The 24,500-nt window shown below is 39.7% G+C and overlaps 3 long non-coding RNA genes across 29 annotated transcripts; 1 reads left to right on the forward strand and 2 right to left on the reverse strand.

The window, feature by feature from the left end:
* Positions 1-2,115: 2,115 nt before the first annotated feature.
* LOC133472025 (uncharacterized) lies at positions 2,116-18,973 on the forward strand. 21 transcript variants are annotated; one of them, XR_009786536.1, is made up of 15 exons: positions 2,209-2,353; positions 2,618-2,763; positions 7,561-7,638; positions 10,459-10,536; positions 12,470-12,547; positions 15,254-16,364; positions 16,518-16,739; positions 16,826-16,910; positions 17,057-17,312; positions 17,402-17,474; positions 17,619-17,873; positions 17,958-18,042; positions 18,188-18,304; positions 18,430-18,565; positions 18,667-18,973. It is a non-coding gene; the product is annotated as an uncharacterized LOC133472025 (long non-coding RNA). The 21 variants fall into 21 exon arrangements; XR_009786543.1 differs by having other exon boundaries at positions 18,678-18,973; XR_009786531.1 differs by having other exon boundaries at positions 15,254-15,933; positions 16,017-16,364; positions 18,430-18,973.
* Positions 15,225-20,033, reverse strand: LOC133472026 (uncharacterized). 7 transcript variants are annotated; one of them, XR_009786559.1, is made up of 21 exons: positions 19,606-20,033; positions 19,350-19,478; positions 19,187-19,216; positions 18,830-19,015; positions 18,580-18,719; positions 18,478-18,502; positions 18,214-18,360; positions 18,103-18,144; positions 17,925-18,013; positions 17,644-17,828; positions 17,534-17,575; positions 17,364-17,447; positions 17,083-17,267; positions 16,964-17,013; positions 16,791-16,881; positions 16,503-16,695; positions 16,278-16,409; positions 15,978-16,202; positions 15,794-15,888; positions 15,466-15,661; positions 15,225-15,387 (listed from the first exon to the last, which is right to left on the reverse strand). It is a non-coding gene; the product is annotated as an uncharacterized LOC133472026 (long non-coding RNA). The 7 variants fall into 7 exon arrangements; XR_009786557.1 differs by having other exon boundaries at positions 15,716-15,888; positions 19,606-20,032; XR_009786558.1 differs by having other exon boundaries at positions 15,466-15,563; positions 15,605-15,888; positions 19,606-20,032.
* A 2,701-nt stretch (positions 20,034-22,734) lies between these two features.
* LOC133471909 (uncharacterized) lies at positions 22,735-23,997 on the reverse strand. Its single transcript, XR_009786442.1, has 2 exons — positions 23,602-23,997; positions 22,735-23,457 (listed from the first exon to the last, which is right to left on the reverse strand). It is a non-coding gene; the product is annotated as an uncharacterized LOC133471909 (long non-coding RNA).
* Positions 23,998-24,500: the final 503 nt, after the last annotated feature.

Raw genomic sequence — 24,500 nt, forward strand, 5'->3', positions numbered from 1 at the left:
ACCAGTTTGAGCCAGATAAAGTCATTATCAAATTCAACTTCGCTCCAGTCAAGTGATGCACCTGAACGCCTCACACTAAAAAGGCCAGCTAATCAACGTCCGCTGTTTTCCATGGAAGCACTTATCGTCCTAAATTTGTGCAGTCAAAAGCCCGCACGTCCGATTACGTCCCTAGCAATTAGCTTTGTGGGGAAAGCATGTACTTAAGAAGACGAAACCTCGGAAAACAAACTCCGGAAGCCACCGATTGACAGATGCGTCCGCCCGCTCCCAGCGCCAGCACCGGAGAGGACGTCTGCGCCGCGGTCGCCGCCGACACGACCGGGACACGTGACGATCGAAGGTCACGCCGGGGTTACGAGCGACACCCGCCCGCCGGATATCCGAAACGGCGAAGAATCCGCGCGAGGCTTGTAAATAACTGAGAGGACAAACTTTCCACTGGCGATGACGATGTAAAGCGTCGCGTAAATAACAACAGCGGAAGGACCGTACAAGGGCACCGGCGCTGGGAGGCCAGCGGCCCCCCTACGCAAAGTAGCACTCTGGAGGCAACATAATGATGGCATTCACATGGGAGCGGTCGAGGGGGGGTGGGTGGGCGTCCTGACCACTTCCAACTAACAAGCTCAAACGGAGGCCGCTGATGACCTTGGCCCAAATGAAACTTTCAGAGCATCCAGCAAGAAAATGCATATCGATTGGTCAGCTTTTGACAGTGGTGGTTCTGGATGAGGGGGGGGGGGAAGGGGGCAGTGTCCCCCTGCAGTACGGGGCTTGGCCAAAATCTATTACCCCTCCCTGGGCGACAAAATAAAATGATTCGGACAACACCCCCCCCCCCCGCAGTTTTCAACGTTGGCAGGTGGTGGACGTATTAATATGGATTTCGATTAATCGGTGAACGTTTATGACAGGATGGTGAAGTGATCAATAATTGTTCGCCGCACAGTTTTGGGGGCGCAAATGCGCGTTGTGGGGTTTTTACAGTTGTTTGGGTGGGATTCTTGGGGGCTTTATAGTGCATCGGTGTACCGCGTAAATCGAACACTGTCAATAACAATTCCTTATTTATTCATTTATTTATATGCAACGGTCATATGCTTTTGTTTGAGAACGACTTTGGGAAGTAGCATTTCCTGTTCTGTTGATCAACAAAATGGAATGACGTCAAAGGATTGAAATGTACGGCTATTAAGGCAAGTGACAATTCTGAGCATTTTGTGACATTGTAAACATATTTCCGTGTGAAGAAAGGCGCGATGTTGTGACGGCAGCGCTGGCATGGCAGGATCTGATATTTTGGTCACGGCTGTCTGAAGGAAGCTCTGGAGGAGTTTTGGAATGCGCGACCACAGGGCATTTGCGTGTCTGCCCTCGTCTGGGCCCAAAGACAGCGCGGACCATCACATCCCTCCCGGGAGCGTCTCCTGCGGGTCCGCGCGCACTGCGACAAACCACAGACGGCAAACCACCCACTCGCACCAAACGGGGAAAATGACAACCCTCGAGGCGGAGGGATGACTTCCACCGCGAGTGTGGGCGAGCGGGGCGGCCGCAGACGAGTCAGGTTGGTGGGTACCTCTCTCTGTGACGGGACCGGCCGGAGCTTCAGAGGAATGCTGCTACCTTCTGGGCGTCTGGTGCACTGCATCCCCACTCCACTTGGTTGGCACATTGACTCAAATCCTTTCTGCAAGCACTGAAACTAAACAAGAAAACTATCAGTTGTGTTTAAACTACTCGCACTCAAACCCGCATTTAAAACAAGTGCTTTTCACGTCCTATTCCTTCAACCGTGATGTAATTTAGATAATTCAAGCCAGCCCAGCCACAGATGTAACGACTAACTAGATCGGCGCTGTCGCAGCCTGGCTAACAAACGTGCCTACGTAGCGGCCATGTTGGAAAGGTCGATGCTTCCTCAAATACAACGCACGGACATTGAAATTAAGTCGTAACTTGCTCAATTCTCAACCGATTTTCACGAGGTGTACTGTTTTATCAGTATCAAGGTGTGTCCTATCCAGTCAATTCAGTAATTTACCCCCAACAATCCTCGCAATGTTATTTTCTGTGAAGCGTTATTTACAGTTCCATAGTTGTGATTGTGCATTTTCGTGTGTAATCGTATGCAGCGCAATGTGCTAGCACACAATCTTTTGGTTCTTTTGGTTTTCTCGCCATCCAAGGAATGGACCGCCGACTGTGACCTTCCTAGCTTGGCGTCGCCGTAGGAACGCAGTGAAAAGGGGCGTGTCCTATCGAGCCATTCATATGTGCGAGACAAGGTTCCCGCACCCATCCGCTTCAGTGAGCAGGTTTTCCGGTGACTGCCTGCAATGTGTTTCGAGTGAGTATGTTCAACATGTTTAAACTCAACGTGCCGTATATATATGTATGTATGTATGTATGTATGTATGTACACAAGCTAGAATCACATTTAGGACGCTTAGGCCCTCTAGTTGTGTTTATTGTTACTCGCTACGTCACCGGCAGCTAGCTTAGACAGCTGTCTTAAAACAATGTCAACAAACAAAACGCGGCATTCAAGTGTTGATCGAAAGGCAAAAGTCAGCGTTTGACTTGAATGTTGTTTTGTGTTCTCGCCACACAGAAGCCTTTTTTTGTCTACAAAATGAAGAATGGTGCGTCCACATCGACCTGCCTGAGTTCGCACCTCCACAGGCTGCGGCAGCTTGGACAAAGGTGGCACATGTTGCTTTTGTTTCCATCGCCGACGAGAGCCGGTCAAAACATTAGGTACACCTGCCTGCACTATGCTGTTTTTTTTGTTTGTTTTTTTTAAAGGAATGCTTTCAATAGAAACAATCGATGAGACCACTTGTCATAAAAACAACAACATTTTTTAGACGTACAAATATATTGTGTTATTTAAATATTTACAGATTAAGCAAATTGTAATGCTTAATGCATATTATTTATCAACATTAAAAGAGACAATTTGCTACAGTTTAAAAGATTTGTAAAGGTTTTGTGACAAAAGCGAGGGTTTCTCAGTGTTGTCAACAAACCCAATTATTATTGATTTGCATTGGGTGACTCGGCCTCCCCCCCTTAAATACGAAAACAAAACACCAGGAGCCACAAAACATCTAAAGTGAGGATAATACCGCAAAAATGTTTTTTCAGCAGTATGTGTTGCATTTATGAAATCAATGAACAGCTACAGAGAGCAACATTTTATTTCTGCACAGATGAAAACATTTTGAACTCTGAAAAAAGACACTTGGTTGAAGCTTACTTGAAATAAAACAGTCGTCTGTTTGCGTCGCCGTCGTTCTCAGGAAATTAAAACCAAACTTAAATTATCCACCTGCAGCGAACCCAAAATGCCGTCTGCTTCTCCGTTCCGTCTTCATTTTATCACGTGGCGCCCCCAGTCAGCTGTCAACACGAATGAAAAAGGAGCATTTCACTTAACAATGTCAAACATATATATATATATATATATATATATATATATATATACAAAATAAGAGCCACTAAAATATTTATTTTACCCGGTAAATGTGAGGTGTGCTCCTGAACCTCAGCGTACACCGTCGGCGGCAGATGTGGCCTTCGTCTTCTGTGAGCGATGTTTGTTCGATGCGGTTCGTCATTACAGATATCGGCAATTCCGTTGCCGATATCTGGAATTCACGAGCGGTTATCGGCAACGGAATTGTAGATATCTGTAATGAAGAACCCCATACACACGAATGGCAAAAGTGACGTCATTTGTCTGAGGCGAAATAACGCTGCAGATATCTGGAATTCAATTTAGATGAGGAAAAACTGCATGAAAGAAATCTCTGTCGTTTGTGACTAGTCCGAAGGACGATGTTGATATCTGTTGATATATTATCTACAGCGTTCATTCCACATAGTCGAAATTAGTTTTTCAAAGTTGAGGAGGCTTGCCATAGTGTGCTCGAGGCGATGTGTGATGTCACATGACACCACAAGAGGGCGTGAGTGCGCCCACCCATCTCTCTCTCTGAACTTTAACTTATTTAAAAAATATAAAATATAAAAAAAAACTTGAGTTGTTTATAATTTACTTTATTCTGAAAAAATATTTTATTGTGAGAAATTATATTTTTAAATAACTCCACATCAATGTCATTTAAAAACACATGTACAGAAATGTCTTTTTTTTAAAAATAAATAATGACATTGTGGACAGAGTTATTAAAAAAAAACAAAAAAACATAAGTTTGAACATTAAAAAAATAGTTGCCATTCATGTGTATGGGGTTCGTCATTACTGATATTTACAATTCTGTTGCCGATATCTGTCATTCACGAGCAGATATTGGCTGCTAAATTATAAATATCTGAAATGACGAACCCCACACATCAATGGCAAAAGTGGCGTCTTTTGAGGCGAAATGACATTGCAGATATCTGGAATTCAATTTTGATGAGGAAAAACTGAATAAAAGAAATTTCTATCTGTCGTTTGTGACAAGTCCGAAGGACGATGTTGATATCTACAGTGTTCATTCCACATAGTCAAACTTAGTTTTTCAAAGTTGAGGAGGCTTGCCATACATAGTGTGGTCGAGGCGATGTGTGATGTCACATGACACCACAAGAGGGCGTGAGTGCGCCCACCCATCTCTCTCTCTCTCTCTCTCAATCATGTATCAAGTTATTTAAAAAATATAAAATATAAAAAAAAAAACTTGTTGTTTATAATGTACTTTATTCCGTAAAAATATTTTATTGTGAGAAATTATATTTTTAAATAACTGTCCAGAAATGTGGCATGTTTTTTTTAAATGACATTGTGGACAGTTATTTAAAAACAAAAACAAACCAAAAAAAAAACCCACAAGTTTGAATATTAAAAAAATTGTTGCCATTCATGTGGAAGGGGTTCGTCATTACAGATATCTACAATTCCGTTGCCGATATCTGTAATTCACGAGCAATATTGGCTGCTAAATTATAAATATCTGAAATGACGAACCTTACACATCAATGGCAAAAGTGGCGTCTTTTGAGGCGAAATGGCATTGCAGATATGTGGAATAAAATTTTGAGGAAAAACTGAATAAAAGAAATTTCTATCTGTCGTTTGTGACGAGTCCGAAGGACGATGTTGATATCTACAGTGTTCATTCCACATAGTCAAACTTAGTTTTTCAAAGTTGAGGAGGCTTGCCATACATAAGTGTGCTTGAGGCGATGTGTGATGTCACATGGCACCACAAGGGGGCGTGAGTGCGCCCACCCATCTCTCTCTCTCTGAACTTTAAGTTGAACCAACACACACAGACAGCAAGAACATTATCAAATGTTTATCAATAATAGTGATGTGGAGCAAGTTAGTTAAAAAAAAATAATGTATTTTAAATATATTATTTAGTTCATTTACAAACTATATATTTATTTTAAAAACAACTTAACAACATCAATGTGGATCATGTTATTCAAAGAAATATAAAATATAATAAAAATGTATTATTTAAAATGTATTTCATTCTGGGAAAAAAAAAAATTCGTTGTATAAAACAATTTTTTTAAAATAACTTAGTCCACATCAACATCATTGAAAAACATGTCTAGAAATGTGCTTTTTTAAATAGATATATAATGACATGAATGTGAACAGAAACACGCATAGTAGGTTAATTGAAGACTCTAAATTGCCCGTAGGTGTGAATGTGAGTGCGAATGGTTGTTTGTTTATATGTGCCATGCGATTGGCAGCCAACCAGTTCAGGGTGTACCCCGCCTCCTGCCCGACGATAGCTGGGATAGGCTCCAGCACTCCCGCGACCCGAGTGAGGATAAGCGGCTCAGAGTCCAAACCACAATGCTGATATCTACAGTGTTCATTCCACATAGTCAAACTTAGTTTTTCAAAGTTCAGGAGGCTTGGCATACAGAGTGTGCGCGAGGCGATGTGTGATGTCACATGGCACCACAAGGGGGCGTGAGTGCACCCATCTCTCTCTCTCTCTCTCTCTCTCTCTCCCTCTCCCTCTCTCTCTCTCGCTCTCTCTCTCTCTCTCAACTTTAACTTGAACCAACACACATAGACAGCAAGAACATTATCGAACACTTCTGGGCATGTTTCTAAATAACAGTGATGTGGAGCAAGTTAGTTGGGAAAAAGTATTTTAAATATGGTATTTAAAAGTTTGTTGACAAAATATTATTTTTAAAAAACAAAACATAATGTCATATTTCTGGGTGTGTTCCTTTTTTAAAAGACATCAATGTGTATCAAGTTATCCATCCATTTTGAACTGATTGCCAGCCAATCATGTATCAAGTTATTTAAAAAATATAAAATATTTAAAAAAAACATGTTGTTTATAATGTACTTTATTCTGTAAAAATATTTTATTGTGAGAAATTATATTTTTAAATAACTGTCCAGAAATGTGGCATGTTTTTTTAAATGACATTGTGGACAGTTATTTAAAAGCAAAAACAAACCAAAAAAAAACAAAAACATAAGTTTGACTATTAAAAAAATAGTTGCCATTCATGTGTATGGGGTTCGTCATTACAGATATCTACAATTCCGTTGCCGATATCTGTAATTCACGAGCAGTATTGGCTGCTAAATTATAAATATCTGAAATGACGAACCCAACACATCAATGGCAAAAGTGGCGTCTTTTGAGGCGAAATGACATTGCAGAAATCTGGAATTCAATTTTGATGAGGAAAAAACTGAATAAAAGAAATTTCTATCTGTCGTTTGTGACGAGTCCGAAGGACGATGTTGATATCTACAGTGTTCATTCCACATAGTCAAACTTAGTTTTTCAAAGTTGAGAAGGCTTGCCATACATAGTGTGCTTGAGGCGATGTGCGATGTCACATGACACCACAAGGGGGCGGAAGTGCGCCCACCCATCTCTGAACTTTAACTTGAACAAACACAGACAGCAAGAAAGAACATTATCAAATGTTTATCAATAATAGTGATGTGGACCAAGTTAGTTGAAAAAAAAAAAGTATTTTAAATATTATTTAAAAGTTTATTTACAAAATATTTTCTTTTTTTTAACAAGTAACGTCACATTTCTGGGTGTTTTTTTTAATGGCATCAATCTGTTCTGAAAAAAGATAAAATATTAAAAAAATATTGTATTTGTTATTGTAACTTATATAAAATGTATGCTTTTCCTGATGTTTATTTTTTATTGTTAAATATATTTGTGACAAAACCTAGTCCACATCAGTGCCATTTAAAAACATGTCCAGAAATTTGGCATGTTTTTTTAACATAACATCGATGTGGTTATTTAAAAAAAAAAATCGAAAGTATTATTAAAAATATATTTTTAAAATAACTTGTTTAAAATTGACTTTATTCTGGAAAAATATTTTATTGTTAAAAAATATATTTTTTAAGATAACTTAGTCCCCATTAATGGCATTTAAAAACTATTGTCCAGAAGTGTGCCATGTTTTTTTTTTTAATGACATTTATGTGGACCAAGCTATTTCATAATACAAAAAAGAATGTGTAAGTTTGAATATTTTTAAGAATGTTACTCACTGCTCTTGCTTTTGTGCGCACGACAGGATCGGGGAGGTTTCGGGCCGACGGCCGACAGACTTCTGGGAAAGGCGGACGGGACGCCAACCTGCATTTGGACACGTGTGAGTATGCGATGTTGTGTGCTTATGGCAAGCCTTCTTAACATTGAAGAGCTGGACTGGATATGTGTTGAAGACCTCGCTCATTCAGTTTTGCCTCATCAAAACTGAATTCCAGATATCTGCGACATCATTTCGCCGAGGACACATGACGTCACTTTTGCCATTCGTGTGTATGGGGTTCGTCATTACAGATATCTACAATTCCGTTGGCGATATTTGTAATTCACGAGCGGATATTGGCTGCTGAATTATAGCTATCCGAAATGACGAACTCAATCACATCAATGGCAAAAGTGACGTCATGTGTCCTCGGCGAAATGATGTCGCAGATATCTGGAAATCAGTTTTGACGAGGCAAAACTGCATGAAAGAAATCTCTATCTGTCGTTTGTGACGAGTCCGAAGGACGATGTTGATATCTACAATGTTCATTCCACATAGTCAAACTTAGTTTTTCAAAGTTGAGGAGGCTTGCCATAGTGTGTTCGAGGCGATGTGTGATGTCACATTCTACCACAAGGGGGCGTGAGTGCGCCCACCCATCTCTATCTCTGAACTTTAACTTGAACCAACACACAGACAGCAAGAACATTATCAAATGTTTATCAATAATAGTGATGTGGAGCAAGTTAGTTAAAAAAAAAAGAATGTATTTTAAATATATTATTTAGTTCATTTACAAACTATATATTTATTTTAAAAACAACTTAACAACATCAATGTGGATCATGTTATTCAAAGAAATATAAAATATAATAAAAATGTATTATTTAAAATGTATTTCATTCTGGAAAAAAAAAAATTCGTTGTATAAAACAATTTTTTAAAAATAACTTAGTCCACATCAACATCATTGAAAAACATGTCTAGAAATGTGCTTTTTTAAATAGATATATAATGACATGAATGTGAACAGAAACACGCATAGTAGGTTAATTGAAGACTCTAAATTGCCCGTAGGTGTGAATGTGAGTGCGAATGGTTGTTTGTTTATATGTGCCATGCGATTGGCAGCCAACCAGTTCAGGGTGTACCCCGCCTCCTGCCCGACGATAGCTGGGATAGGCTCCAGCACTCCCGCGACCCGAGTGAGGATAAGCGGCTCAGAGTCCAAAGGACGATGTTGATATCTACAGTGTTCATTCCACATAGTCAAACTTAGTTTTTCAAAGTTGAGGAGGCTTGCCATACATAGTGTGCTCGAGGCGATGTGTGATGTCACATGGCACCACAAGGGGGCGTGAGTGCACCCATCTCTCTCTCTCTCTCTCTCTCGCTCTCTCTCTCTCTCTCAACTTTAACTTGAACCAACACACATAGACAGCAAGAACATTATCGAACACTTCTGGGCATGTTTCTAAATAACAGTGATGTGGAGCAAGTTAGTTGGGAAAAAGTATTTTAAATATGGTATTTAAAAGTTTGTTGACAAAATATTATTTTTAAAAAACAAAACATAATGTCATATTTCTGGGTGTGTTCCTTTTTTAAAAGACATCAATGTGTATCAAGTTATCCATCCATTTTGAACTGATTGCCAGCCAATCATGTATCAAGTTATTTAAAAAATATAAAATATTTAAAAAAAACATGTTGTTTATAATGTACTTTATTCTGTAAAAATATTTTATTGTGAGAAATTATATTTTTAAATAACTGTCCAGAAATGTGGCATGTTTTTTTAAATGACATTGTGGACAGTTATTTAAAAGCAAAAACAAACCAAAAAAAAAAAAAAACATAAGTTTGACTATTAAAAAAATAGTTGCCATTCATGTGTATGGGGTTCGTCATTACAGATATCTACAATTCCGTTGCCGATATCTGTAATTCACGAGCAGTATTGGCTGCTAAATTATAAATATCTGAAATGACGAACCCAACACATCAATGGCAAAAGTGGCGTCTTTTGAGGCGAAATGACATTGCAGAAATCTGGAATTAAATTTTGATGAGGAAAAAACTGAATAAAAGAAATTTCTATCTGTCGTTTGTGACGAGTCCGAAGGACGATGTTGATATCTACAGTGTTCATTCCACATAGTCAAACTTAGTTTTTCAAAGTTGAGAAGGCTTGCCATACATAGTGTGCTTGAGGCGATGTGCGATGTCACATGACACCACAAGGGGGCGGAAGTGCGCCCACCCATCTCTGAACTTTAACTTGAACAAACACAGACAGCAAGAAAGAACATTATCAAATGTTTATCAATAATAGTGATGTGGACCAAGTTAGTTGAAAAAAAAAAGTATTTTAAATATTATTTAAGTTTATTTACAAAATATTTTCTTTTTTTTAACAAGTAACGTCACATTTCTGGGTGTTTTTTTTAATGGCATCAATCTGTTCTGAAAAAATATAAAATATTTAAAAAATATTATATTTGTTATTGTAACTTATATAAAATGTATGCTTTTCCTGATGTTTATTTTTTATTGTTAAATATATTTGTGACAAAACCTAGTCCACATCAGTGCCATTTAAAAACATGTCCCGAAATTTGGCATGTTTTTTTAACATAACATCGATGTGGTTATTTTAAAAAAAAATTGAAAGTATTATTAAAAATATATTTTTAAAATAACTTGTTTAAAATTGACTTTATTCTGGAAAAATATTTTATTGTTAAAAAATATATTTTTTAAGATAACTTAGTCCCCATTAATGGCATTTAAAAACTATTGTCCAGAAGTGTGCCATGTTTTTTTTTTTAATGACATTTATGTGGACCAAGCTATTTCATAATACAAAAAAGAATGTGTAAGTTTGAATATTTTTAAGAATGTTACTCACTGCTCTTGCTTTTGTGCGCACGACAGGATCGGGGAGGTTTCGGGCCGACGGCCGACAGACTTCTGGGAAAGGCGGACGGGACGCCAACCTGCATTTGGACACGTGTGAGTATGCGATGTTGTGTGCTTATGGCAAGCCTTCTTAACATTGAAGAGCTGGACTGGATATGTGTTGAAGACCTCGCTCATTCAGTTTTGCCTCATCAAAACTGAATTCCAGATATCTGCGACATCATTTCGCCGAGGACACATGACGTCACTTTTGCCATTCGTGTGTATGGGGTTCGTCATTACAGATATCTACAATTCCGTTGGCGATATTTGTAATTCACGAGCGGATATTGGCTGCTGAATTATAGCTATCCGAAATGACGAACTCAATCACATCAATGGCAAAAGTGACGTCATGTGTCCTCGGCGAAATGATGTCGCAGATATCTGGAAATCAGTTTTGACGAGGCAAAACTGCATGAAAGAAATCTCTATCTGTCGTTTGTGACGAGTCCGAAGGACGATGTTGATATCTACAATGTTCATTCCACATAGTCAAACTTAGTTTTTCAAAGTTGAGGAGGCTTGCCATAGTGTGTTCGAGGCGATGTGTGATGTCACATTCTACCACAAGGGGGCGTGAGTGCGCCCACCCATCTCTCTCTCTCTGAACTTTAAGTTGAACCAACACACACAGACAGCAAGAACATTATCAAATGTTGATCAATAATAGTGATGTGGAGCAAGTTAGTTAAAAAAAAAAGAAAGTATTTTAAATATATTATTTAGTTCATTTACAAACTATAGATTTATTTTAAAAACAACGTAACAACATCAATGTGGATCATGTTATTCAAGGAAATATAAAATATAATAAAAATGAAATATTTTTAAAATAACTTATTTAAAATGTATTTCATTCTGGAAAACAAAAATGTCGTTGTATAAAAATATTTTTTTTAAAAAATAACTTAGTCCACATGGTCATTAAAAAACACGTCTCGAAATGTGTTTTTTTTTTGTTTGTTTGTTTTTTAAATGACATGAATGTGAACAAAAACACGCATAGTAGGTTAATTGAAGACTCTAAATTGCCCATAAGTGTGAATGTGAGTGCGAATGGTTGTTTGTTTATATGTGCCATGCGATTGGCAGCCAACCAGTTCAGGGTGTACCCCGCCTCCTGCCCGATGAAAGCTGGGATAGGCTCCAGCACTCCCGCGACCCGAGTGAGGATAAGCGGCTCAGAGTCCAAACGACGATGTTCATTCCACATAGTCAAACTTAGTTTTTCAAAGTTGAGAAGGCTTGCCATCCATAGTGTGCTCGAGGCGATGTGTGATGTCACATGACACCACAAGGGGGCGTGAGTGCGCCCACCCATCTCTCTCTCTCTGAACTTTAACTTGAACCAACACACACAGACAGTAAGAACATTATCAAATGTTTATCAATAATAGTGATGTGGACCAAGTTAGTTGGAAAAAAAAGTTTTTAAATATATTATTATTTAAAAGTTACAAAATATTTTCTTTTTTTTAACAAGTAACGTCACATTTCTGGGTGTTTTTTTAATGGCATCAGTCTGTTCTGAAAAAATATAAAATATTGTATTTGTTATTATAACTTATATAAAATGTATTTTTTTCCTGATGTTTATTTTTTGTTGTTAAATATATTGATGACAAAACGTAGTCCACATCAGTGTCATTTAAAAACATGTCCAGAAATGTGGCATGTTTTTTTAATAACATTGATGTGAACAAATGTATTTAAAAAAAATCCAAAGTATGATTAAAAATCTATTTTTAAAATAACTTGTTTAAAATTGACTTTATTCTGGAAAAATATTTTATTGTTAAAAAATATATTTTTTAGATAACTTAGTCCCCATTAATGGCATTTAAAAATTATTGTCCAAAAGTGTGCCATGTTTTTTTTTTTTAATGACATTCATGTGGACCAAGCTACTTCATAATACAAAAAAGAATATGTAAGTTTTGAATATTTTTAAGAATGTTACTCACTACTTTTGTGCGCACGACAGGATCGGGGAGGTTTCGGGCCGACGGCCGACAGACTTCTGGGAAAGGCGGACGGGACGCCAACCTGCATTTGGACACTTGTGAGTACGCGATGTTGTGTGCTTATGGGAAGCCTTCTTAACATTGAAGAGCTGGACTGGATATGTGTTGAAGACCTCGCTCATTCAGTTTTGCCTCATCAAAACTGAATTCCAGATAGCTGTGACGTCATTTCGCCGAGGACACATGACGTCACTTTTTCCATTCGTGTGTATGGGGTTCGTCATTACAGATATCTACAATTCCGTTGCTGATATTTGTAATTCACGAGCAGATATTGGCTACTGAATTATAGCTATCCGAAATGACGAACCCTACACACATCAATGGCAAAAGTGACGTCATTTGTCTGAGGCGAAATAACGCTGCAGATATCTGGAAATCAGTTTTGACGAGGCAAAACTGCATGAAAGAAATCTCTATCTGTCGTTTGTGACGAGTCCGAAGGACGATGTTGATATCTACAGTGTTCATTCCACATAGTCAAACTTAGTTTTTCAAAGTTGAGGAGGCTTGCCATAGTGTGCTCGAGGCGATGTGTGATGTCACATGATACCACAAGGGGGCGTGAGTGCGCCCACCCATCTCTCTCTCTCTGAACTTTAACTTGAACCAACACACACAGACAGCAAGAACATAATCGAACACTTCTGGACATGTTTTTAAATAACAGTGATGTGGACCAAGTTGGTTGGAAAATATAATAAATATTATTATTATTGAAAAGTTGATTTAAAATGTTTTTTTTTTTTTAAATGACAATGTGTATAATGTTATCATCCATCAATTTTCCATCCCGCTTATCCTCACTCGGTCCCAGCTGACTTCGGGCGACAGGCGGCTTTCTCTATTTTTTTTTAATAACTTGGGCCACATGTCATTTAAAAACATTTCCAGAAATGTGCCGTTTGACATTGATGTGGACCAAGTTATTTAAAAAAAAAAAAGAGCATATATGTTTGAATATTTTTAAAGTAACTTATGTTAAATATATATATATATTTTTTTTTTTAAATAACTTGGTCCATCGCAATATCATTTAAAAACACATGCCCAGAAATCTGTCATGCTTTGTTTTTATGACATTGATTTGGATCGATAATAATAATAATAATAAATAATCTGTTTTATTTTTAAAAGTAATTTATGTTAGAAAAATTATATTATTTAAATGACCACTTTGTCCACATCAATGTCGTTTAAAAACACCTATCACATTTCTTGACGTGTTTTCAAACGACATGGTTGTGGACCAAGTTATTTAAAAAAAGTAATGTTTTAATATTTTTCAAACAACTTGGTCCACCTCAATGTCATTCAAAAACACATGTCCAGAACTGTGGAATGCTTTTTGTTTTTGAATGACATTGAATATTAAAAAAAAAAAATTTAAATTACTTGGTCCACATCAATGTTTAAAAACATGTATCATGTTTCTGGGCGTGTTTTTAAAGGACACGGATGTGGAATGAGTTATTTAAAACAAAAAAAAACAGAAGTTTGAATAGTTTGAAAATAACTTGCGTCAAAAATATATTTCAGTAATTACTTGGTCCACATCAATGTCATTTAAAAACATCTCACATTTTTGGACTTGTTTTTCCAATGACATTGCCGTATACTAAGCGGTCAATAAAATACTTTTGAAAAGAACTTACTTTTGTGCTCATCTTGGGTTTTGTCAGAGAGAGAGATGTCAGACGGGTTTGTGCGCTCACATCCGCCTCGGTGCCGTCACACTCGAGCTCGGCAAGCGCTCGACACTTCGGCGGCTTTCGTGCGCGGCCTGTCGTCAATGTTAACGTGTGCAACTTGAATTCGTCCTGCACTAATGTTCATTCCTAAAATGTCATCACAGTTTTGCTGCTCAATAAATTGTTCAACTTGAGTCATGGTGTTTTCTTGCTAAGTCTACCCTTACCTCATTCGGAGCCTTTCGCGCATCGTGGTCGCCGCAGTGGACGGCTCTTCAAAAGCTGCTTTGAGTCTTGAGGTGAGAGTTGCGCAGCAGTCATTACAGTGAACGCGAGTGTATCATTGTTGCTCTCTGTCTCCACATGACGCAAAACTACAGGACTTTGAAAAGTCTTGTAGCTTTGCTCATGTGGAGATAGAGGGAAACAGTAATAAACTGGCATTCACTGTAGTGACTGATGTGCAACTTAGACCTCAGGACTCCAAAACAGCTTCGGAAAAGCCGTCTTCGGATCCACCAATCACAGCGCTTCAACGCGCCGAGCCCAGCCAATCAGGGTGACCTCATTTGCATAACCACGCCCACTTTTGCGCTTTTTCCACATCTCGACCAATCAGAATGCTTCAAATGTGCGTAGCCACGCCCACTTTTGGACCAATCACAGCCTTGGATTCTCATTTCCTCAGCCAATCACAAAGCATTATTCCAGCCCTTGCCCTGCTCATTTTCCCAGAAATTTTTTTCAGGGGGCAGGAAAAAAAAAAAAAATCCTGGGGGGGAAATCCCAGGGGGAAAAAATTTTTTTGGAAAAAAAAAAATCCAGAAAATTTTTTGAAAAAAAAAAAAAAAAAAAAAATCCGGAAAAAAATTTTGAAAAAAAAAAAAAAAAAAAAAAAACGAAAATTTTTTTTGAAAAAAAGTTTTGAAAATATTTTTTGAATTTTGTTTTTTTTTGTTTTTTAAGTAAATAAACTAAGTTTTTCTTTTTGTGATTTGTGTTTGAAGAATGAGAAGAGTTTAAGTGTTGTAATCAGCTTTTATTTATTTGCAGAGTAGATGTTAAGCAACAGACATGAAATCACAAAGGAAACCAAGTCGAAGTCTGATGACATCAGTAACCGTCTCCTCGTCGCTGCCTGGTGAAGTGGTCGGCTGTGTGACGAGAGCGTGGCCCGGTGTGCGGACCTAAGACAACAAGACATCCGTGAGTCAAAAGTTAAGTCAACCTGTTGTGCAGCAAATGATCTTTGACACGAAACCTACCAGCGAGGAAGACGGGCCACTTGTTTTCTGGGCCTGAGAGCACTCGCACGGCTGCGTGTTCCTCTGCAACTCTGGAAGAAATGTGGAAAAACAAAAAACTGGACCCAATTGTGAAATGAAGACATTTCAAAGCGCGTACCGTCCAGGGGTCAAGGTCTCCCGCTTCTCAGGCTGCTCCAAAATTTGGCTTCAGCACCTTGTGGATGAAAGGAAGCAACAAGAAAAACATTTTTGGTGTGCAGCGTTTCACCTTGTAGGAAAGATCGCCCCGGAATGACGAGGAACATGGAAGTGGACACATTTTTTGTGGTTAACTGTCGACCGCAACCTTCGGCAGAAGCTGTTTGAGTGTGACGAGAGGAACAGTCTTCGTATCAAATGTCTTCTGAAGACTCCACGGTGGTACAGACTTCTCCAGGAGACCTGAACACAACAAGAGATTAACGGGGAACCAGTCAAGCTGCTGTTGTATGTATTAGCAAGGCAACAAGGCTGAAGGCAGCGTTGAGGACCTTCTGCACGTTCATGTAGAACTTGTCTCTTTTCCCCAGCAGGTGGAGGAGCTTGCTGGCCGAGTCCCCGATGGCACTTGGACTGGAAGCTGACCTGCATATGGAGTCAAAGGAAAAAGCAGGCGAGGGCACTTCAAACTTAAATTTGCTGAGCTTGTTTTGTAGCTTACGTCACCTCTCAACATGTTGGACAGAAAGTTGACCATGACGCAATGTTTCCACCACCTACAACAAGAAACCAAGTATTTGGATTCATCAAGTCTGTCATTGCAAAAGGTTCCAACCATGATTGAAATTTACTTCAGGAGATCAGGTTCTCCAGGGATCCTTCAGCGCCACCTGGTGGACGTGCACATGAAGAACATCCAAGTGTCCAGGACCAAGAAGGTAAAGAACTTGAGGGTCCTGGCTGCAGCGTATCTCCGAGTGAAACTGCAGAAGAGAAAGTTGTTAAAAACTTAACTGCTCAATTGCTAGTCAGCTATTGTTGTGTTTAAAAAATAAATAAATAAATAAAAATACAACCATCTTGTTCCTCAGCTCCCAATGACTTCAAACAAGAGGCTATCATGACTGCAGCCAAAACGCATCAAGAAAGGACAGCGCTGGAAAGTCATCTCAGGTAGACTGGAACCTTCTGCTTGAACAAGAACAGTCTTCGTTTCAAACGACTCAGGCCTTCTGAGTGGACTGGTGGCGTGAGACTTCTCCAGGAGATCTGAAACCAAGAGATGAACGAGGGACCAGTCAAGCTGCTGTTTAGTAAGTTTATTAGCATGTGTCAACATTAAAGATTAAGGCAGCGTCGTTGACCTTCTGCACATTGTGGAACTCTTCTCTTTGCCCAGCAGGTGGAGGATCTTGGTAGCAGAGTCCCCCGATGGCACTTTGACTGGAAGCCGACCTGCATGTGGAGTCAAAAAGAAAAAGCAGGTGAGGGCGCGTCAAACTTAAATTTGCTGTGTTTATTTGTAGCGCAATGTCACCGCTCAACATGTTGGACAGGAAGTTGATTGTGACACCATGTTTCCACCACCTGGAACAACAAACAAAATTCATTAAGTCTGTCTTTTCAACAGGTCCCATACTTAGAGATCTACTTCACCAGTTGATCCATGATCAGGTTCTCCAGAATTCTTCGGCACCACCTGCTGGACGTGAGCAAGTCCCAAGCTTAGAGTTCCACTTCACCTTTAGCTTGACCACTACTACTGCAACAAGAACCATCCTCGTATCAAACGACTGAAGCCTTCAGAGTGGACTGGTGGTGCAGAGACTTCTCCGGGAGACCTGAACACAACGAGATGAACGAGGGACCAGCCAAGCTCATATTTAGTAAGTTTATTAGCATGTGTCAACGTTCAAGATTAAGGCAGCGATGTTGACCTTCTGCACATTCATGTGGAACTCTTCTCTTTGTCCAGGATCTTGGTGGCCGAGTCCCCGATGGCACTTTGACTGGAAGCCGACCTGCATGTGGAGTCATAGAAAAAGCAGGTGAGGGCGCTTCAAACTTAAATTTGCTGAGATTGTTTTGTAGCTGACTTCAACTCAACATGCTGGACAGGAAGTTGATCATGATGCCATGTTTCCACCACCTGGAACAACAAACAAAATTCATTAAGTCTGTCTTTTCAACAGGTCCAAGCTTAGAGATCTACTTCACCAGTTGATCCATGATCAGGTTCTCCAGAATTCTTCGGCACCACCTGGTGGACGTGAGCAGGTCCCAAGCTTAGAGTTCCACTTCACCTTTAGCTTGACCACTACTACTGCAACAAGAACCATCCTCGTATCAAATGACTGAAGCCTTCAGAGTGGACTGGTGGCGCAGAGACTTCTCCGGGAGACCTGAACACAACGAGATGAACGAGGGACCAGCCAAGCTCCTATTTAGTAAGTTTATTAGCATGTGTCAACGTTCAAGATTAAGGCAGCGTCGTTGACCTGCACATTCATGTGGAACTCTTCTTTGCCCAGCAGGTGGAGGATCTTGGTAGCAGAGTCCCCCGATGGCACTTTGAATGGAAGCCGACCTGCATGAAGAGTCAAAAAGAAAAAGCAGGTGAGGGTGCGTCAAACTTAAATTTGCTGTGTTTATTTGTAGCGCATGTCACTGCTCAACATGTTGGACAGGAAGTTGATTGTGACGCCATGTTTCCACCACCTGGAACAACAAACAAAATTCATTAAGTCTGTCTTTTCAACAGGTCCCAAGCTTAGAGATCTACTTCACCAGTTGATCCATGATCAGATTCTCCACAATTCTTCGGCACCACCTGGTGGACGTGAGCAGCAAGAACATGCTACTGTCCAGGAGCGAGAAGGTAAAGAACTTGAGGGATCTGGCTGCAGCGCATCTCAGAGTGCAACTTTGGGGGAACTGCAGACGAGAACAAATTAAAAACTTTGTCAGCCAGTTTGTTTTTGTTTTTATATCAATATCTTGTAGAACAAAACCCAAAGGTTACTGCTGGAAAGTCATCTCGGGTGTCCTTACCCTCCTTCAGTCCATCAGATTCTTCCTGGGTTGATACAAAAGCACCACAACATTAAACGTTAACCCCAACATTTGGTGTTGCCATCGAGTGAGTGTTCCCACCTGAACTGTGATGACGTCGCTGGAGGCTGCCTGGTCAGCTCGTGCTTAAAGAAATGAGTCACTTTTGTTTTTTTACATGTATGAAAGTTTCTCACCAGTGAGGCGAGCAGGGCGCAGCCGGACGCCTCGTCAGCGACGGCCTGAAAGACACAACAACACGGTTAGCGTTCGACGTCTCCCAATTCAGCACCACGAGCCAGTTTGACTTCGCAACGTGACAATTGAGCGAGGAGTTTATCAGTAGACCCACAAAAGGCTCAAGAGGCCTGCCCCAAAAGTCACAGGAAGTCAGCCATTTTGTTGAAGATTTGAACCTGTAATCAGAAATGAGAATTAACCCAAAGACAATTACTTGATTTATTCTGTTTAATAAAGGATATGCTGTGTAGAGAAACAGGAATTCACTCAATTTGGCCATTCGGTTGAAGATTCAAACCTATGAACAGAAAGGAGAAACGGATGAATAATTCTGTTTCATTTGAAATAAAAAATTAAAGTCAGCCATTTTGGACTCAATTTCAAGATGTGAAAAAAAACAAAACAAAAAACACACTTTAATATAATTATACTTCATTCAGTTGTGAATCTGTACAAGTTGTGTACTTACCTCCTGCAAAACGGCACTTTTGTCCAAATGCTGGGAAAGTTTGAGCCAAAACTTTAATTATAAAAAGTGCCACTAATTCAAAAGTACATTCACGTCATTAGTGCATGTACTAAATTATAAATTAAACTCTCGTAAATTCCCCGTTATTGTTTAGTTTACTTACTGTGTGCATTCATTTATCAGCATATACGCCAGATAAATGCATTTTGGTGTAGTTTAAGCTCGCAGGAGACGTTAAATGCCTCCGAAAGCTCAAAGGTTTTAGCTAGCATGCTAGCAAGATGTTAGCACCCTGAAAAGAGAGACTTGGTGTTAATTTGACTTGCTTTGACATGTATTGGTCACTTCGAAATGTTCAAAGTGAGCAAAATGCAGCGAAATTTGCGAAGCTTAAGAAGAGAGTGTGAGCACTTTGTTACCTTGTCAAAGTTTTGGGCGATCTTGTGGAAACGCCGGTGACGGACATCTGGCAAAGGAGAACGAGTCTCTCATTTGGCCCGACTTAAATAGGTTGACGGTGATGACGCAATAATTGGAAAAAAAAAAAACTATCACAGGAAAGTATAACAAATGTGTGTTCCATTGAAAAAGCAAACAGCTAAATATATTGGCTTAAACACAGCAAACTGGCAGCAGGGGGGTTCGAACCTGGACCGCCTGCTTCGCAGTTCTGGTCGTAACGCACTAGGCTAGATCCCACTGACGATGTCCGGTATGTTCATTGGTATTTGTCAGATATTTTGGCACGAAGCGTGCTCATGGATTTACTCATCGATGAATACAAACAAACGCCATGCAAACGACTGACCAAAACTGGTCTAAAGCTTTAATGCTTTGCCTGCTGCCCAGGAGACTCTGGTTCGAGCCTCCTTTCTGCTCCATGTATCTATATCTATCTATACTGAAGTGGAGGAGAAGGTGGGGATTGAACCTGGGTCACCAAAACCCGAGGTAAAGTTTTAGACCATTCGCCCAATTCGGCTGAAAATTCAGAAATTTTTTTGGTTGTACTTATGTTCTAACACCGGTGTCGTCGCTCATATAAATAGGTAGAAATCGCCAATGGCTGTTGGATGGAAAATAGCTCAGTGGTTTGTGTTACTGACTGTAGTTGTGGTGACTCGTGTTCGATCCTTCCTTTGTCCACCATTTATATCTCTCCACAATATTTGTTAATAAGTGGAGTTCAGAGTGGGCATCGAACCCGGGACGCCCGTACCGGCGGTAAAGTTTTAGACCATTCGGCCAATGCGACTGAAGATTTCAGAATTTTTTGGTTGTATTTATTACATCTGAGCACAGTTGACGTCGCTAAGACATTAATATGTACAAACCACCTGAGTTTGTCAACTGGAACATAGCCCAGAGGTTTGGGTCACTGCCTACAATACAAGTGACTCGTGTTCGAACCTTCCTTTGTCCACCATTTATATCTCTCCACAATATTTGTTAATAAGTGGAGTTCAGAGTGGGCATCGAACCCGGGACGCCTGAACCGGAGGTAAAGTTTTAGACCATTCGCCAATGCGACTGAAGATTTCAGAATTTTTTGGTTGTATTTATTACATTTGAGCACAGTTGACGTCGCTAAGACATTAATATGTACAAACCACCTGAGTTTGTCAACTGGAACATAGCCCAGAGGTTTGGGTCACTGCCTACAATACAAGTGACTCGTGTTCGAACCTTCCTTTGTCCACCATTTATATCTCTCCACAATATTTGTTAATAAGTGGAGTTCAGAGTGGGCATCGAACCCGGGACGCCTGAACCGGAGGTAAAGTTTTAGACCATTCGCCAATGCGACTGAAGATTTCAGAATTTTTTGGTTGTATTTATTACATTTGAGCACAGTTGACGTCGCTAAGACATTAATATGTACAAACAACCTGAGTTTGTCAACTGGAACATAGTCCAGTGGTTTGGGTCACTGACTACAATACAAGTGACTCGTGTTCGAACCTTCCTTTGTCCACCATTTATATCTCTCCACAATATTTGTTAATAAGTGGAGTTCAGAGTGGGCATCGAACCCTGGACGCCCGAACCGGAGGTAAAGTTTTAGACCATTCGCCAATGCGACTGAAGATTTCAGAATTTTTTGGTTGTATTTATTACATTTGAGCACAGTTGACGTCGCTAAGACATTAATATGTACAAACAACCTGAGTTTGTCAACTGGAACATAGTCCAGTGGTTTGGGTCACTGACTACAATACAAGTGACTCGTGTTCGAACCTTCCTTTGTCCACCATTTATATCTCTCCACAATATTTGTTAATAAGTGGAGTTCAGAGTGGGGATCGAACCCGGGACTCCCGAACCGGAGGTAAAGTTTTAGACCATTTAGCCAATTTGACTGAAAAGCTTAAAATATTTTGGTTGTATTTATGACGTTTCAGCACCGTTGCCGTCGCTAAGACAACGTACGAACCACCTGAGTTTGTCAACTGCAACATAGTCCACCACTCCATAGGGTGGAGGAGAAAGATCAATACGTTCCCAATGCCGAGAGTTGTCAAGCTGGAGTTGGTCCATTGTGTAGCTATGCTACCTCCGACGCAGGCGGCTCGGGTTCGGTCTTTCCTTCTGCTCCATTTATGTGGAATATATTATAAATGGGACAGAGAGGGTGGGGATCGAACCCGAGTCAGCGGAACTGCGGGTAAAGATTTAGACCACAGGACTATCACAGATGGAATTTTCTAACGAAAATAAATAAAACAAATATTTTCGTATTAATCGCCATTGAATTACAACAACAAATTACAAGGACATATTTCCACCGGAGAGTAGTCCAGTGGTACGGGTTGCTGACTACCGTTTGCGAGACTCGGGTTCCATCCTCACCCGGTCTTCAGTTTATATTGTATATTTGGACGTTTTAAATAAAGAGGATAAAACGGGCATCGAACCCGCATTGTCAGAAGACGAGGTACTGTTTTAAACACCAGACCAGCTTGCCTGAGACGTGAAGGTGTTGGACGTCATATTTACAGGATAGTGACATACAAGCCAGCAATTCCTGCTTGCCCCTCAGCGTGGATTTGCTGGTTGTGGCCCACCGCCACCCAACCGAAATGTTCGCCCGCACTCCGATGGCTCCTCCGAGCCCTGACCGCTGAACCAACTTTTAGGCCCCCGATCAGGAATGACCTTCCATTTCAACTCTTCGTGAGGCATCTTTTTATTCTTTAAATATTGAATTAGTATATTCATTTGAACGACGACCGTGTTGTGTCTCTTGTTTAAATAAAAGAGAAAACAGTTTTATTTTGTCACATTATGTTCAAGACCTGATTTCACCACCAGAGGGCGGGATTTAGTCACATTTGGCATCACAAGCGAGACAAAGAGAGATAAATGTTTATTTTCCACTTTGTTTATTCGGAAAAATTTATCCAAATGCAACTTCCAAATCCAGGCACAAAGACAAAATGGTTCAATGTTAAAAGGTATGCACACATTTGTGGAGGTCTAGTTATCAAAAGTAGTCGACAATTTTGAGAAGAAGAAAAGGAGTTCATAGACTTTTGCTGCAACTCATCCAAGGTCAGAATCAGAATCATCTTTATTTGCGAGGAATTTGAGTTGGAGCCAGACAATACTTTGGAGACATAAAAACCTAAAAACACAGTACGGAGAGTCACTGAGCAATAAAATGTGATCAGTAATGCAGATACTTTTTAATTTTTTTAATTTTTGACAATTGAGCAAATGATGCAGAATCCTCTAGCAATTTAGAGCACTTTGAAAGATAAGATGAAGCACCTGGAAGACTGACATAAAGGAAAACAATAATCCATGAAAACAAAAACATTAGCACTCACAACAACAACAGACTCCAGCCTCATGGTACAGTATTTACAGTGTATTAAAAACTGAAATACCATACTGCATTCCAGTTCATCGGGGCTGAACACATCTGTGAAACTGAGCCATAATAAAAAAATAAATAAAAAAACAGCACAACTGAGGTGCTTCAAAATGTAAATGAGTGACAAGCATATTGCGTTAACAGAGCTCTTGTGTTTACAAGTAACCTACTTGGGACTATTAACAAAATACTGTACATATCAAACTGTAAAAGATATATATTTATATTTATTGCCTCTTATTAATGATTGACATCCCAAAATAAAATATCTTCAGCCTTTAGCGTTGCGTGGGAACGCGAAGACCTCCTCGGGAGACATTTGGGCTCTCTGGAAGCTGGACGAGCGGGACATCGCCACTGGGATCCAGAGGATGGAAACAAGTGCTTGTAATGTCTGTAAAAAGTGAGAAAAATACATTACAATATAGGAAAAACGCATACATGATTCCACTGTGCCTGGCAACCTGAGGGTCGCCCTTCATGATGGAAAAAAAAAATACATGGCAATATAGAAAAATGCATACATAATGTGCCTTACTGCAATTTGCACGACACGATTTAGTCTTGTCTTTTGATGATGAATTTTCAAGTTTCAGTTTTTTACACACACTTGCGCCGCAACAAACATGAAGCAGACACATTTGCAGTAGATCTTGTTTAACAACATCGGGACTAAAATCCCTTCCCTTCCGAATCCTTCCCGACGCCCTAATCGCTACATTTTATTGGGATTTTATGTCGTTTCATTAAATGAAAACTGTTTTTTTTATTTTTTTTTTAAAGCTACTCGGGCGCAGTTGGTGACGTCATTGTCAACGCATGATTACTACGTAACGATCGATGTCGGCTGGACATTCCGAAATAAATATTGAACTAAATAACAACTTTGTTTCAATGTGTATTTTACAAAATTAATCAAATCAAAGCGACGAACAACATACCGAGCTCCTTTTCACCTTCACGCCACCAAACGCTGGCTTGTTATTACTTGGAGGGTCGCCATGTTTTGTGTGTGTTTGTTTTGCATTCTTCTTTTGTGGTGTTCGTTCTTCTTCTGTGGTGTTTCTTCGAGGCGGTTGTCAAACTATCTTAATAGTGAGGTAGCGCCACCAACTGGACTCAAGTGCGACTCGAAAAAAAACCCGACTAAATAAATACATACGACATACGTAATTACACAACAAGGTATTTACCTCAGTCACCTTTTGTTTCCACGAGAACCCACCTTTTCTTCTTCTTGTGACTGTTTTGATGCTAAGCTAAATATGCTACAATCATCAGCTGTGCACTTACAATCACAAAGTGACCTCGTTGGTGCCACGAGATGAGTAGAAATGTAAATGAGCAGAAATGAGGGGTCTTTTTTACTTGCTTTAAAATGGAAAAACTATAACAGACTAGGATGCAGTAAGTATAAAATACCGACAAACAAACCTC

The sequence above is a fragment of the Phyllopteryx taeniolatus genome, chromosome 22, assembly GCF_024500385.1.
Source record: "Phyllopteryx taeniolatus isolate TA_2022b chromosome 22, UOR_Ptae_1.2, whole genome shotgun sequence".
In the NCBI taxonomy this organism is placed as follows: Eukaryota; Metazoa; Chordata; class Actinopteri; order Syngnathiformes; family Syngnathidae; genus Phyllopteryx; species Phyllopteryx taeniolatus.